General features: G+C 36.4%; 1 protein-coding gene and 1 long non-coding RNA gene across 2 annotated transcripts in view; both read left to right on the top strand.

Moving 5' to 3' along the window:
- Window positions 1-17,599, top strand: part of LOC123866189 (protein O-mannosyl-transferase Tmtc3) — a 236,318-nt gene that overhangs the window by 130,373 nt on the left and 88,346 nt on the right. The gene's annotated exons all lie outside the window — the stretch shown is intronic.
- Window positions 1,381-17,023, top strand: LOC123866199. Its single transcript, XR_006796155.1, has 3 exons — window positions 1,381-1,503; window positions 14,889-14,891; window positions 17,010-17,023. It is a non-coding gene; the product is annotated as an uncharacterized LOC123866199 (long non-coding RNA).

Here is a 17,599-nt window from a genome sequence, read left to right as displayed (position 1 = left end):
TAAACCATTATATAATGCATGAACCTATAGTTATGGCTTGTGATCTTAAAACACCTCTTACGCGAGCCAAGCCGCATCGAAAAGCCAGCGAAAAACATGGAGAAAGAAGGAATACCTACCTACATATTTGAATGAAAATATTTGTAAAGTAATTCGGAACAGGGCGGATTTGTTTCACAGAAATTACGAAACAATTCGGGCGGGCCCCGGGCATCCGGGCAGGCGAGTAGGTAAATTCACAAGGGACGGGTCGGGATGTCCTTTCATGGCTTAATTCAGAAAAATCTTAACATCGCCGGATCTTTATGTACTGTTTACGAATCCGGCCGCTGATGTCTGAACCCTTCAATCCGTTAGCGGTTGTATCTAATGAATAAAATGTTCGTCCTTTTTTCTTGATGACAAGTTTTACCATATCTCACGGAAACCTGTATGAGTGTTCCCTATAATGTTCACAATGGCGAGTGTAGTCGACCAATTTTTTTGAAATAACACGACGCATACAGGCAATTTGGTTTTTAACTTATACTTATATAGCTAAATTTGGAATTTCATAAACATTTTGCGTGACTAATCAAACCGTTGTGTTAAAGAAGTTGCCTTTAATCAGACTGGGTCATCAGGGCACTCATTTGCTATTAACAAAACGAAAATCCGTTAAGTCATCAAATCCGAAATCCGTTGTCGGGCCCCTCCCCTTCTAAGCCCCGACACGAGCTGATTACAAAGTTTCAACAGAATGATGCCGGGAAAGATTTTTTAATGAATATTAATTCGTTGCCTGTAAAACAAACTTTACTCTCTGCCAAGATCAGTAATTGCTACGTTTCGTCTAAGCTGTAGGTATTCGAAGTCTTCGCCAAGGTTGGAAAGTTTTTTGCTTCCGTAGTATTTGGAGTGGAAATCGTTATTTATTACTGAATCGACGCCTACAAGTGCCTAGTCCAATTTTACGGTTCAACTGACTCTTTTAAGGACTAATGAAGCGTTATATTATTATCTCTAGATGTAGAGCGGTTATTTTAGTTTGTTTATCTTAAGTTTTATGAACCAATTCTTAGCCGAAATAATTCCTGATTATTATTATCGTTTCCACTTCATTATTGAATTTAGATTGTTTCAAATAATAACACAAAACATTTGGAAACGATGATTAGCGATACAATTGTGGTCTTCTTTGTCTCAGGACATTCATCATCATCATCATCATCATCAATATCAACACATCACCACCTCTATGCTGAGTACGGCTCCTCTAAGAATGAGAAAGGCTCGCCCGTAGTATACCACGCTGATCAAGTGATTGATGACTTAGGATATTCAAAGTCAAAGTCATTTATTCAAATTGGGTATACTTTCTGATTGTCAAACAATGATATAATGGTGGTAATTAATTACGTTAACTTAAAACTAAAGCTACGAAGGTTCCAAACGCGCCCAAGTCTGCGAAAAGCCCACAACAAACTCAGCCGGGTATTTGTTTTATCATCACCACTTTACAATGTCACTCATACTTTATATTTGAGGTAATTACTATACTAGTATTTAGTGTATTTTACAAAGATCGTTTGGACAAAGCGTTTTGAACCCCGCCTCTGTTTTGGATTTTTGTTAATTTTATAACAAAAACCCCAATTAATTTAATAGGGTCCCATTTGCACCCTTTGAGTATGGTACCCTAAAAGTAAGGATATATTATGACGCAACTCTTAACTCGTGGAGAAAAGTTGACCCTGCCTGGACTTTGCGCATACTGCGGACTTCCGCAACATACATACAAAGTAGGTATAAAAATATAGATGGAATGTACGCTCAGCGCAATAAATCTGGTATAGTTTCGAGCATTATGAACAGTCACGTACGCGCGTTGGCGGCAGTGGTTGACGCGATTTATGATTGTTGGGGAACTGTGCACTTTTACGATTTTTTTTAATTCCCACCCACTTTCACATGAAAATTCCACGCACGGCGAGGGTGATTATTTCCTTAATTGAGATATCAAATTATTTGATACTTGGTTGAAACGAATGTGGTAGACCAAATCGCTGACTGCAACGACCAAGAAGATTGACAGTTAAATTATTTCCCTAGTTTTTGTAAGTACCAATAGCGGCCTCAACGCTTTCGTTGATCTACAAGTTTTTACCATATTATTATCTTCTGATTGAATAAATGTGAAAAAGTATCCATCTGTTTATCTATTTAGTGCTTTTTCACGACATAAATGTACCTACTTCCAATTTTAATGAAATAATATGGCACTTCTGAACGTAATATATTGATAATTGTAATAGGTTTAAATTATTCGATAACATGGTAAACAAAAGTCTTGGCCCGTGAATAAATCGTCAGAGGACGTTGACTTAAAACAAAGGTCTTTGGGAACGAATTCTAAGCAGGCGCCTCTGAGATATGCGCTTAATTGATATCTCAAGGGAAATTCTGGCATACGTGAAGCCTTCTAAGGTAGTGTAGTAGCTGAAAACCCTTCTCCGCAAATAGAGCAAAGGCTTTTCTCATCAGTCAATGTCTATATGATTTCTCTGTCCCTGAAGGATAAAAACTGGACCAATTTCGACGGCAAAAGTATGTAGAATTATTAAATCTATGAGGATCTAGATATTACAGAAAGTAATGTTATTTTCTAGTGGTTGTACGAAAAAACAATTTGTATATTAGCATCTTAGGACCCCAACTTCAAAGATCATCATCGCCATTATCAACCCATTGTCTGCTCAACTATGTAGTTACTACACAGCACGGGTCTCCTCTCAGAATAACAAGTGTAAATTAAAAATTTATAACACCCCCGACAAGTGAAGGTTACAGTCACTAGAAAAGAGCTGATAACTTTCAAACGGCAGAACCGATTTTCTTGGATTATAGCTAAGAAAACTCTCGATCAAGCCACCTTTCAAACAAAAAAAAACTAAATTAAAATCGGTTCATTAGTTTAGGAGCTACGATGCCACAAATAGATACACAGATACACACGTCAAACTTATAACACCCCTCTTTTTTGGTCGGGGGTTAAGAAACTGGCTAAGTGCGGATTGGCGGACTTCACAAAAAAAAATGTTCTAGTAAGTATAGACTTCGTTGTATAAAAATTTGAAGTTTCTGGACTGTGCTGTACTTTTATAAGTCACCCTTTCGGTTTATTATTTTTTTATATCTATAGATATCCTTCACCAATGAAGAAGAGAATTTTCTCTAGATATTTTATAATGTGGGATCTCATAATAATGCGCATATTCTCGGTCCGCAAACATTTTGATCCGCATCCTAAGCAGCGCGACAAAAGCCGACTGTATAAACAAGGGGAGCGCGGCAATCTTCGCTATGCTATGCCGGATATCTATTTATCACGGATTTGTGTGACGCGCAAATATGTGCGGTGGGTAAAAACGAAGCTTTTTAATCTGGAACTTTCTCTGAAAAATTCTCGAAATCGTTCTCAATCGTATAGTAAAAGTCCAAATCTAAAACTCGACTGCGATTCTCTAATAAAACGCTGAAATATACTTAGTTAAATCACTTTTCTATCGCTTGGTATATTTTAATACTGTCAGAATTTTCTCCGCTTTCATTTGAGATCCCACTCGAATGAATCAGCGTTACAGATTATAATTGAAACCTTATCCATCAAAATCAGCTCAGTAGTTGCCTTATTGGCTAGGCAGCACGCTTCAGTACATAAATAAACGTTGTATAATAAGTATAGCCTAATTTGCAAAAATTGCAATTTATACTGTAAAATCTCAGGTATGTCAATGTCGGTAAGCAGATCCGAGAATATTCTGCTTGTAATAAATATAATACCAGTATACTCAATATTTCCTTATTTAACGCCTTATTCAAACGCTCTGAATACTATTCGAGTTTCTCGAATATGATTTGGTTGATTCAAACATCTCGTAATATGATTTATCATAGCTAAAGTTCATTAAATGCAGGAATAAGCCCAAACAAATCCGCTCCGACTTGATAAAACGTGTTTTGAATTTCAATATTCCCGTAATTAGGGTGTATTCGGAGAACATTTGATACACTACGCGAAGTTAAACGAGAACTGAGATCCTACAGGCTTAATAACGGGTTATTAATGAGTCAATAGAAATTGCCTCTTCTCTTTTAAGTTGGAAGAGTTATTTTGCATTGACATAATATTATCATTTAAGTTTATTAGCCACTTTGGTTTGAATATTATCTACTATAACTTGAAAGATAAGAACCAGTTCCCGAAACGCTAAATATTTACCTATTGACCAAACCGGCTGGAACCTTTCTCATAAACTATTATGTCACAAATCAAGTTGCATAAGACCAATTTGGTAACAGATCGGTTAAATATAACAGTCACAGTTTCTCTTGGTTTTATTAATCGTGGATCCGGTATAATTTAAACAAAACTTTACGATGATCAATCATTACTTTGGCATATATTTTTTGAATAAAACTCAGCTAGACTAATAATTAAAAAGAGGTTTTTCACAAATGTTTGCGGCGAATTCACTTTAAAACATCTCAATGCCTAGGGGAATCTAAAGGGCGCTGGTGTTTTTCGGATTTTCAGGCATTTAGCATGCTCGCCACCGCCCGCTACACTTTTATGAGCCAGCCGCTCTGTTCAAGCGCTCTCTTCTCTTTTTTTCAAGTGAGAAGCGATGAAATCCCATTTTTGACCAGCCTTTTGTACGTTTCGACCTAAGGCTTCGAGTATTTTTTTTCGATGATGGTTTTGCACTTGAATTATACCTCACTTGTAGGCGTTGTCGGGTCAGTGTAGTTGTATGGAATGATTCGCATCAATTTCGTTTCCTCTTTCTCTCTGGTCGTTATTGAACGTCTCTTCAGTAAGACCGTGGTCCTAGCAAGATCCTTGCCTCGAACGGATCATCTGTTTCCATTTTCTTCTGTCGGTAAAATTCCTTATATAATACAAACAATTACAGAAGCATGGCACAAATGTTAATTTTCTCTTCTCCTCTTGTTTCTACAAAGAAACCATTGACATGAAATAAAGATAAAATATAATGTAGAAAAAATTGAGCGCATCGACACAAAGACATTCCTATATGTATTTTTGATCGCAGTGGAATCGTTAAAATCTCTGAGACTTGTCGAACTTCATACATATTCCATCGGCGCCCACATGCGATCACATTCCAAAATTCATAAGAACTGCTAAGTTCGCGCAGAAAAAACACATTCTGAATCGCAAAATTGTTTTATCTGCCTCCTCGTATTATCATTTAAGCTTGAAACACACTAAACGCGTAACGGCGTGTCTATGCGCAATGTGGCTTTTAGAAATTATAAGCAGTTTTTTTTTTAAAATTTTAAGAAGATTTGCCGATGTCCATTGATACGAAAGGTACAACAACATTAGTCCGGTATAATCTAAAAAATTAAACAAATTTGTATGGTGCAACATGTAGCAAGCAATACGCACCACCAAGACACAACGCAACAAATTGCAACTGTGCATTGTGGAGTCTACGTCCTGAGGATGATCCGGTGTCGGAATGAAACGTAGTTGAGTGTATCTTAGAATATTTGTGTGACGTACTTGATTAAAATCTTGTTTAACTCTATCCACGGAGAGAAGTTAATACAGGGCTCTCTCTGTTACGTAATCTCATACAAATGACAAAGACAAAAAGTCAACCATTTTGAAAGACCAATCAATCACAAACGAACGCCTATGTTTTGAATTGAATTTCGAATGTTTCGAATGTGAAAATATGTATTTACCTAATAGAGTACAGTAAACACGTCCAGCCGTGAGTTTTCGTTCCGCGTTGTGTTTATATCAGCCTTTAGTCTGAGATTACTTTTTCTAATGCGTGTCTTGGCTCTTTGAGAACTGTGAACGTGGAATTAAATTCAATAAGTTATTATTTGGATTCCTGCACGTAAGAAATTCTAAAGGCATCTGATGTTTTTCAAGCAGGTACAACATAATTAATGATAATTCTAATAATAATAGATATCATGTACTTATTTTATCTTTTGTTTTAGAAATAGTGTAAAACGAAGTCACTGTCTGGGTATTCGCTTATTCAAACTTAGAACAAACAATCAAAATCAGCTGCATTTATGTTACAACTAGCCGATGCCCGCGACTTTGCCCGCGTGAATTTAGGTTTTTCAAAATCCCGTGGGAAATCTTTGATTTTTCGGGATAAAAAGTAGCCTATGTGCTAATCCAGGATATTATCTATCTTCATTCCCAGCCAAATCCGTCCAGTAGTTTTTGCGTGAAGGAGTAACAAACGTATACACACACACACACGCACACACGCACACACACACATACACACAAACTTTCGCCTTTATAATATTAGTGTGATATAGCTTTTTTACAATTACAATAGATCAGCTTGACCTTCGAACGTGTATACTCTAAAATAATAACAGTGTTAGTTATTATACGTAAAACCTAGCAACACGAGTTTTATGTTTATGTGATGCAATAATATATCCTACAGTAGCGCTATACCAGTATACCACAGTTTAGTAATCATACAATTGGGTTATAAACTTGCGTACAAAAGTAGCTAGAATCAATTTGTGGGAATTCAGTGTTGGCCCGAAAAACTAAGAGTTTCTCGGATCGAGTGCAATTAGAATAGAATAGAATAGATTTTTATTCAAATAAACTTTTACAAGTGCTTTTGAATCGTCAAATAATTTACCACTGGTTCGGAATGCTGTTTCTACCGAGAAGAACCAGCAAGAAACTCGGCGGTTGCTCTTTTCAATTGTTCAATTTACAATAATATTAATATTAATTTGCAAGACAGACGCAGCTGCAGCCTCAAATCGTAGCAGTTCAAGTAATTCTGCCTCAATATGCCTCAACCTGAGGCACGCCATGCTATCACTAACCACCGGTCATGTGTGAGTCGGACTTGCACATAAAGGGTCCCATACATCGTATAAAATATATAACACTATGTACTTTTAAATTTCATTTGCATGGCGGCCATTTTGAAATCTTTATTAATTTTGTCATAATGGCAACGAAACGACACACAGGTAAACCTTCATGGTTTTAACTGTGTCACAAAGAAGACTTATTAAACATTCCTTATGGTGATAACTTAAAAAAAATCGGTGAAAATTTCAACTCTACCTATTACGGCTTTATCGCTATTTTAGCGATAAGGCCGCCTTTTGTACATAAATCTATAATGTTATTTATATATTACTATGTCTTGTTGATGTACAATAAAGAATACTTTACTTTTACGGTTCATAAGACCTGCCTGCCGGCCTGCTGATAGACAAACGGATGAACAGCGGAGGCTTAGAATAGGGTTCCGTGGCACCCTTGGGACCCTAGAAACGTCGAATCGGGTTCTTTGTAAGCATAGTCTAAGCTTCTTTTTGTAGTGTGTTGTGCGATTAACCCGCGAATGAATTCGCACCCGTCTGTATGATTGCTAAACAGTGGCTTGCTGAACAAGCCAGCATCCCTTATGAATTATAGCTAGAACAAATCAAAAACAACGCTATTTCATGCAGAATATGTTGCCAACGCCGGCGCCGCCCACAGTGAATTGAATAAAACATGAATCCCTACTTATCTTACATTTTCTTACTACCTAACTTTCACGAGGAATCTACAAAACTTGCACTACCCATATTGTAAATGCGAAAGTGTGTTTGTTTGTTGGTTTATTAGTTTGTCCTTCAATCACGTCACAACGGAGCAATGGATTGACGTGATTTTTTGGATGGATATATGTAGTTAACTTGGAAAGCGACATAGACTACTTTTAATCCCGGAAAATCAAAGTGTTCCCACAGGATTTTTAAAAACCTAAATTCACGTAGACGAATTCGCAGGCATTAGCTAACGTTTTATAATTTCAATTGTAGGTAGTATAAATACTGGTGCCTAACGCAGAACCTATCGTCTATTGAAAGCCAAACTTGCTGTAAAAGTCAAAGTGCGAAAGAGAACAAAAATTGCAAATTTTCTCATCGAAAGTCGCTAAAATTACAAAGGCGGAAAAAATCCATTTGGCAAGTCACTAAGTCTCTCCCCTTTTCAAACTTGACACCGCCTGATTACGAAGTTCAACAGAATGACGCTGAGAGGGATTTTTTTAATGAATATTAATTCTTCGCCGGTAAAACAAAGTTCTCCACCTAAGATCGGTAATGCTTCGTTTGCCGTTAAAGTTCTATTCGGAATTCAAAACTTAGGTGAATTTAAAATTGAACTCCTAAAGGGGATTTGGAGGATAAAGCTTTTTATCTTCTTTTATATAAAAATTATGATTGTCTATCCGTTCGTTACCTATGGGTAGGTAGTATCCCTGATTGGGATGCACTAGTTTTGGGGTATGAGTTCAATAAAATTGCCAGTCACCTTCTCTTTCCAAGTAAGCCTAATTTCATCTTAGACTGCATCACCGCTAACCACTAAGTGAAATCGCAGTCATGGGTGGGAGGCTTCGGCCGTGGCTAGTTACCACCGTACCGGCAAAGCCGTACCGCCAAGCGATTTAGCGTTTCGTTACGATGCCGAGTAGAAACCAAAGGAGTATGGGTTTAATAAAAACTGCTATACCCCTTCCAGTTAGCCCGCTTCCATCCTCGACTGCACCATCACTTACCACCAGGTGATATAGCAGTCAAGGGCTTACTTGTAGCTGAATAAAAAAACAGTACTAAATGCCTGTATACATAGTTTTAAGCATTATGTAAAATCACGTGCGAGCTGGGGGCGGCGGTCGTCGAGATTTATGAGCGTGAAAGGAGCAGCGTTGCGACCCCTAGAGGTTTTGTTACTAATTGCGACCCACTTTCACAAAAACTCATGCAACTATTCTATATTCTGATGAAGTGAATAAAACTTTGTTGTTTTGATATATAAACTTGAAGATGGCTTCATTTCGTAGTTTTCCTTAACAAAGATCAATTCTTAGGGGAAGTAGCCAAGTAGGTATGTGTGTATAAAATCAATGATGCATATTATCTCGTACTACTAGAAGTACTTAAGCCGTTGTTACTTGGTACTTTAAAACTTTATTACATCAGAACTCATCCTTACTATACAATAAATACAATAGACTAGCTGATGCCCGCGACTTCGTTCGTGTGGATATAGGTTTTTTTTAAATCCCGTGGGAACTCATTGATTTTCCGGGATAAAAAGTAGCCTATGTGTTAATCCAGGGTATAATCTATTCATTATGATTAAATAAAAAACTATATATTTTAGCTAGTAATCAAAGTACGCTTATTTATGTAAAATCGCGATATCTATGAGCGCGAAGGGAGCAGCACTCCAACCCCTAGATATTGTGTTACTAATTGCGACCCACTTTCACAAAAACTCGCATACACTATCAGGGGGCACGGCAGTGCCCCCGCCAAGACGAGCCAAACGCGGCGGCCGGGGCGCTACGTACCTTTTTCTCGAAGTGTTTCGCCGTATTTTCGACCCGTCATAACTTCGGTCTGGATGACGCTAGAAAGCTGAAATTTTCAGTATAAGGTGTCCTCAGCCAATTTACCAAATATACCAAATATCAAATATCTAGCTTTTATGGTTACAGATTTATTGATACCTAAAATACGCCGTTTTCGTCCCTCACTGATGATCATCACAATTCAAAGTCTGTAATTCTAGAGTACTTCCCGAAGTCCTAGAAGGCTGAAATTTGGTATGTAGACTAGAAATTGCATACAAACTACAGGAAAATTAAGACTTTGGAAATTCCCCCCCTCTACGCCTCTTATGAGAAAAGCAAATCTGTAAATTCTGTTGCTAGAATGCTGATATTTTCAGGATAAGATGTCCTTGGCAGACTTATTAAACGCACTGAGTATCAATTGTCTAGCTTTTATAGTTTCAGATTTATTGACAGTCAAACTTCTAGTCTGTAATTCTAGGGCACTTCCCGAAGTCCTAGAAGACTGAAATTTAGTATTTAGACTAGAAATTGCATACAAACTACAGGAAAATTAAGACTTTGGAAATTCCCCCCCTCTACGCCTCTTATGAGAAAAGCAAATCTGTAAATTCTGTCGCTAGAATGCTGATATTTTCAGGATAAGATGTCCTTGGCAGACTTATTAAACGCACTGAGTATCAATTGTCTAGCTTTTATAGTTTCAGATTTATTGACAGTCAAACTTCTAGTCTGTAATTCTAGGGCACTTCCCGAAGTCCTAGAAAACTGAAATTTGGTATTTAGACTAGAAATTGCATACAAACTACAGGAAAATTAAGACTTTGGAAATTCCCCCCCTCTACGCCTCTTATGAGAAAAGCAAATCTGTAAATTCTGTCGCTAGAATGCTGATATTTTCAGGATAAGATGTCCTTGGCAGACTTATTAAACGCACTGAGTATCAATTGTCTAGCTTTTATAGTTTCAGATTTATTGACAGTCAAACTTCTAGTCTGTAATTCTAGGGCACTTCCCGAAGTCCTAGAAGACTGAAATTTGGTATGTAGACTAGAAATTGCATACAAACTACAGGAAAATTAAGAAATTGGAAATTTCACCTCTCTACGCCTCTGTATGGGGGAAGCAAATCTGTAAATTCTATCGCTAGAATGCTGATATTTTCAGGATAAGATGTCCTTGGTAGATTCATTAAACACACTGAGTATCAATTGTCTAGCTTTTATAGTTTCAGATTTATCGACATTCAAAACCTCTAGTCACAAATTCTAGGGTACTTTCTGAAGTTCTAGAAGACTGAAATTTGGCATTAAGTAGGAATTTCAACAATTATGAACAACAGATAAATTAAGAAATCGGGTCCCCCTTCATCCCCTTGTATATGAGATGCATATCTGTAAAATCTGTTACTCGAATTCTAAAGTTTTCAGGATAAGATGTCCGTGGCAGATTTATCAAACGTACCAAGTATCTGTGTTTCCTGAAGTCCTAAAAGACTGAAATTTGGTATATCTGCTTCAAAATTGAGTTGCAAGATTCCACCCGAACAAACATATTTACATACGAGTACATTGCAAGTTGAATAAAAGCTTTTAAAAAAAGAGGTAACGATAGAGAGTGGGCCATGATGATGTACCTACAAAAAATAGATCCAAAAAAATCTAGGGCACCTGCCAAAAAGAAATGAAATCCCACCAAAAACATTTCATGTAAAAATGTAGCCAAGACTCACAAGTTCATAATGTTTTCACTGTTAAAAAGTTATGAGATCTCTAGTAGAGCCAAGCCCCTAACTGAGCTTAGATTTGTGCTGGCCATGGGACCTATCCCAAGTCCAAAGTAATATAGCTCTTAAATGTTCTTGACTGTATCAAATTTATAACAATAAATAACAAATCACTCTACTTACAAGCTCTGATTCTACAAGCCCTATATCTTGGTAAAAAAAGTACGGCTTGGCCGTTTACAGTTCGTGGATTTTTTATCTGAAATGACATCTAAGCCCGGAATTGCTTCTGCGACTAAAACTATTCCTTAAGGCCTTAAAATATGTTGTCATGTAATAGTTTTACGAACATTAAACGGCCAAGCCGTTCTTTTTTTACCAAGATGTAGGGTTTGTAGAATCAGAGCTTGTAAGTAGAGTGATTTGTTATTTATTGTTATAAATTTGATACAGTCAAGAACATTTAAGAGCTATATTACTTTGGACTTGGGATAGGTCCCATGACCAGCACAAATCTAAGCTCAGCTAGGGGCTTGGCTCTACTAGAGATCTCATAACTTTTTAACAGTGAAAACATTATGAACTTGTGAGTCTTGGCTACATTTTTACATGAAATGTTTTTGGTGGGATTCTATATTCTGATGAAGTAAATAGGGCAACTTTATTATTCTGTTGTTGTTGCGATATACAGAGTTAATTGTTTCGACTTTTGACGAGATGGTTGAAACATAGTTGCCATTATGAAAAAATGAATCTTGTAGAGCTAGAGAGGCTTGTAATTGTAGGTATATTACAGTCCAGGCCTGAAATAAAGCGATTACCAGCCGAGGAATATTCTATTATATTATATTCTTTGTAATATAATCATTTCTTCTGTAAAGTAGTACTTTACGAGCAAGTGGGACTAAAATTTATTACTGAGGGTTGAACTAGTGAAACTTTTAGTCCCAGTTCTTCAACTGCATCTAAAGCCTATTAAGAGTTGAACTACTGGTACAAAACGCGGGAAGCTTTTGCAACAGGAAAACCTACTTGTACGATCTATCGGCTTATATTTCACAGCATTGTTGGACTAATTTAACTAGGCCTTGCATCTGATCCGAATTAACGTACAATAAGTGCCTGGAATCCGTTGTTTCAACGACGAAATTGAGAGACGTGGAATGGCATTGTGCATAGAGAAGGCAGCAGAGCAGGTCTCTATTGTAGCTCGGAGCGAATAGCTTTTATTTTGAGCACAAAGGAAATCTTATCTGCGCAGGCTATTACAGTCAGCTTGGATGAAGCGATTTCAAGCTGGATATGTGGTATTGTTTTAGAAGGAGATCTTTTTTTTTTTCAATTAAGTCTATATGAAGCGTTGATTGCACTTAGCTATTAAACTTATTAATGGGCAAATAGAAAAATAAAAGTTAGAGATAAAATAATAATTTCGATGAAAAAATGTAACATAAATAAGATAATCTATGAATACTATGGCAGGCAGTGTTATTTTTTGTAGCCTAGTAATATAGCTAGCCAAGCGTCAGTTGCAGTAATTATAAAGTATCGAACAGGCAAAATATACGATCGTAAACCACGCTACTCTATAAGTTCATGCAAATTAAAGATTTTTGACAGATCAAATATATAGCTTTTTAACAGGGCTCTCTCCGTCACTTACTCCATACAATCGTAGTTCCGATTTCATTTCAATATTATCATTGCTTGCTCATTGCCACTTCAGCTTTGTAATGTCGGTTAATCTGGCTCTCCCACAGATCTCCTCATTTCCGATTTGTTCACGTAGAGAAATTTCAAGCTCCTGGAAAGGACTATTTCCATTTCGAGAAAAATAGGTAAAAAAACTCGGTCACTTAGGAGGCGACGGTGAGAGCTAATAAATAATTGATCAAATTAAATACATAAGCAAATAGATAGGTATATCTTTCAAGAACATCGTTATGACATAGCGATGTTTTTGTTGGTAACATTTTATTTTTGAACCCTTTAATTAAAAAGGCAATGGCAGCTGAAAATAAAACCGACGCTGCTAATTAAAAAGGCAGCTTTTCACTGTCAACCCTAACCCAATTTGCTTTTCTCGGTCCAAAGATATTTGACACCTAACTCAAAACTGGATTAAAACGTACCAAACAGTATTTCTGACCACTAACCAAAATAGGTTTATCTCAGTAACTACTTAGGTACTTCTATTAGACTGTTTTAAAACTCTTACTTAATAATAGGTTTGTCAGGTCTGGAAAGGTTATGCAGTCTAAGACCATTTTCGTTTGCATTTAGGTAGTATTTGGTATGTCCGTTGAATTTTGTCTGGTGTGCAAATATTTTAACTAGGTTAGGTATAGGAATGAAATGCATTTATAGTTGGTCGGACAAAGTAATTTCGTTTGAGACCGCCGACATACAGAACAGACCGTTGAATTTGCACGCGTGAAAATCTTTATTTTAGCAATTCGCCGCAGGTTGGAACGTGCAAAACATAGAGCGGTCAAAAATGGGATTTCACCACTTCTCGTTGCTTTTGAAAAGGAAAAAAACGCCTGGACAGAGCGTGGTCGGCTCATAAAAACGAAGCTCGGGCGGCGGCAAGCAAGACAATTGCCGAAAAACACCTGAAATCCCTTTGTATTACACTGGACATTGATATTATGTTTGAACTTTTTAGAGCAAAATTCTTACTAGGGTTCCGTACCTTAAAGGGAAAAAGGAACCTTTGTAATCCTATAAGGGTTCCTTTTTTCCTACTTTGCCTGTCTATCTGTTCGTTTGTCTGTCTGTCTGTCTGTCTGTGAAACTTTACTCATAAAGATTATTTTATTTGTTACAGGTACTCTTCAAAACCATTTCGTGATAAAACAGTATCGCAGTAAATAAATCTTACAATTATTCGAAACCTACTTTTATTTTCAGTGGAATAAAAGCTTGAAGTTTAGTCATGTAATGTAAAACCTGCAAAAAACGTGGTTGTAAAATAAGCATTTTTATTCGACACCTAAAAGTTTCTTTAGAATAAAGAAAGTTCTTTTCGAGCTTTTAATTAAAAGCTGTTAATTTGGTGATAAAAATAAAAGCTTAATTTTGCTCTTGCAAGAATTACATGTTTACTTGCAAAACTGATTACGTCACTAAATTTTGTTTTATACTTTATTTAGGAAGTACAATAATTTTATCAACTTTTTTGTCTTTCGAGACAAGGAATATTATTAGTTTAATAATAGAAATACCTTCATAATGAAATATATAATCACACCTTTCTTTAAAGACAAAACTTGAGAACTTGACAAACGTTTCATTTCCTTTCTTTAAATATTTTTGTTTGTAAGACAAATCATAAACAGAGAGAACAAAAAGTGAAGAAGTGAACTCATTAATTGATGGCTTGTCATGAATTCGTCATAAGTCTTCATTTATCAATTATAGGCGTCACTCAGAAAAGCAGGTATTAAATATTTTTATCGAATTATTGGAATGTCCTCTCCAAAACCAACACAAAAAACACAAGTTTAATGTGCAAGGTTATCCGAGAGTTTTAATCTAAACAAACTAATGCCAAAATAAATAATTTAATTAGAGCGTGATTGCTATCACAACATCTAATTATTCAGTTCACAACTCAAATACCGAAAATATGCGATATCGCTCCGAATCTCAGAAGGAGACTGAACTAAAACCTTCAAAACACCCGTATTTATGCAAGTTCAATCTTGTTGGCCTCCTAGTAACAGATTGTATGACATCGAATGAGCCAAATATCGATTTTACCAAACTACCTTCATCAGCTAAATTAATAATTTTATATTATTTTTGACAACTCAAATCAACTTTTTAAAAATAACCTTACACAATGTTATCAATATAATATGAAGATCATGAAGATTGAATTAATTAATGATTAATTAGTGATCAAAAATTTTAAATGCAAAATTAAATTAATACTTATAATGTAATTACTAATTAATAATGTAATGTAATTAATAGTGTAATTTTACTTTTTGGCAAGCGCATTTTGCTCTTTCCAAAAAGTGACAGCATTACAACTAATATAAATCAGTTTGACTGTCCTTGTGGAAGTGAATGGCTAGAGATAACTATCAACAGATCAAAATATCCTAGATATTACATAGTTCCTAGATGTGTATCCTAGATGTTACATACTCAGTAAATATCCTAGATATTACATAGTTCCTAGATGTGTATCCTAGATGTTACATACTCAGTAAATATCCTAGATATTACATAGTTCCTAGATATGTATCCTAGATGTTACATACTTAGTAAATATCCTAGGTATTACATACTTTAGTACATAGACTGCTAAGAACCCTAACCGTAGTTTGCGCAAAAATAAAGTTTTTTTTCTACCTCAATTTAAAAAAGGTGCGGTCGCCTACACTGCTATCACGTAATTAAATAGGTCACACTACCTCATCACCTCTCACCTAATTTGTACCTCTTAGTCCGCTCCCGTGGCATCCAAGTCAGAAGTCAAGTTGTGTAAAAACATTTTTAACCCCCGACCAAAAAAGAGGGGGGTTATAAGTTAGACGTGTGTATCTGTGTATCTGTCTGTGGCATCGTAGCTCCTAAACTAATGAACCGATTTTAATTTAGTTTTTTTTGTTTGAAAGGTGGCTTGATCGAGAGTGTTCTTAGCTATAATTCAAGAAAATCGGTTCAGCCGTTTGAAAGTTATCAGCTCTTTTCTAGTTATTACTGTAACCTTCACTTGTCGGGGGATGTTATAAATTTTTAATTTACACTTGTAATATAAAATTTTTGTTAAACTACAATGGGGCACTACTACAAAAAAAACTCTTATATTGTTGATATCAATAATACATATTATATTATTATTGACATCAACATAAGAGTTTTTTTTATATAAAATAATTTTAAATCTAAATTAAAACTAAAAATCATTAAAAACTAAAATGAATTAAATTAAATCTAAAACCTCATTGAGACCACCGCAGGAGGCATTGTACCCAAGATGCTTGGCAGCATTACCCCTTTGCAAACTGATTCTTTGACCAACGTAACTGCCAGCTCTCGGGTCCCCGGTTGACTCGATAACCCATTTCGAAATTTCCTCAAAAAGAGCTCGAGCCTCCGGACCCGAGGAAACTATAAAAACGAGAGAGTTTTGTAAAACTATATTCTATGCGTAGGTATATTAAACGATACTAGTACAGCGATCAATAACAATTTGAATGCACATTCCGTTCATTCCTGTTTTCTCAGATGGTATATATTTCTTTTTTCATTCATTTTACAGACTGAAGTTTATGAATGTTGTAAGTATTCAAAGTAGCTGTACAACATCTGCAAAATCTTTCCCGTAGGGATTTTGAAAAATGTGGCCTCATCATTTGTCTGCATTATAATAAAGGGGACCTCTATTGGTTGTTGTTAAGTTAGTCAATGAGTCAGCACTTTTCTTTTAAATTTTTAGATTTCCAGCTAATAGTACCTACGCACACCAGTTACCAAAGCTTCATCATCATCAACCCATGGCCGGCCCACTACTGAGCACGGGTCTCTTAGAATGAGAAGGGTTTAGGCTATAGTCTACCACGCTTGCCAAGTGCGAAGTGATAGACTTCATACACCTTTTTGAAAACATTATGGAGAGTTCTCAAACATGCAGGTTTCCTCACGACGTTTTCCTTCACCGTTTAAGCTAATGATGTTTAATTGTTTCAAATGCACATATATTTAACTCTGAAATGTTGGAGGTGCGTGGTAACCACTGGCAGAGTGAAGTAAAGTGAGTAAGCTCTCGGTTTGATACTGAATCAACATCTGTCAAATGTTAGGTATTTGTGGGATGATACGTGAAATCAAAGATTTAAGATTATTAAGTATAATATTTAACTCTTTGTCACGCTGCCATGACGACCCCTATAGCTTACCTAGTCATCTCGTAGTCTACATTTGACACCTGGCAGGGCAGATAAAGCCTTGAGGTTTTGCTACAAGCTTCTTAACTGTCTTGAACTGTACCACTGCCTGGGCTATAACCGCTATGTACCAGAGATTGGCTGTCCCTAATATCCCGGCCACATTGACAGCCAACAACGCGATGTTCAACGGCGTTTCCCGTCAAACGGAGATTTAGCCACGATCAACGTACAACGGCATTCACAATGCCGTTTAGCGTTAGGCGTTAACCGTTCAAGTGTGGCCACTCAGTTTAACGCGTCGATTATCGCTATATTTATGGCGTTGTTGGGCATCGACGTTAACCTTAATATAGCTGCAACATAACAGAAAATGAAATGTAACAAACTCGGAACTGGTAAGCATCGCCGCCAGGCAGTTTGGAACTAGAGGGCGCTGCGCCCGTCGCCCGAGGGAACCCGTTTAGATTAGCAATTGAAATGTATTCAAATTCACAAGTTCATAACTGGAGTCTCTTTATCTCGATTTAATTGGA

This window comes from Maniola jurtina, chromosome 6 (genome assembly GCF_905333055.1).
Source record: "Maniola jurtina chromosome 6, ilManJurt1.1, whole genome shotgun sequence".
Taxonomy (NCBI): Eukaryota; Metazoa; Arthropoda; class Insecta; order Lepidoptera; family Nymphalidae; genus Maniola; species Maniola jurtina.
The sequence above is the reverse complement of the archived record's forward strand: the minus strand, read 5'-3'. Positions and strand labels throughout refer to the sequence as shown.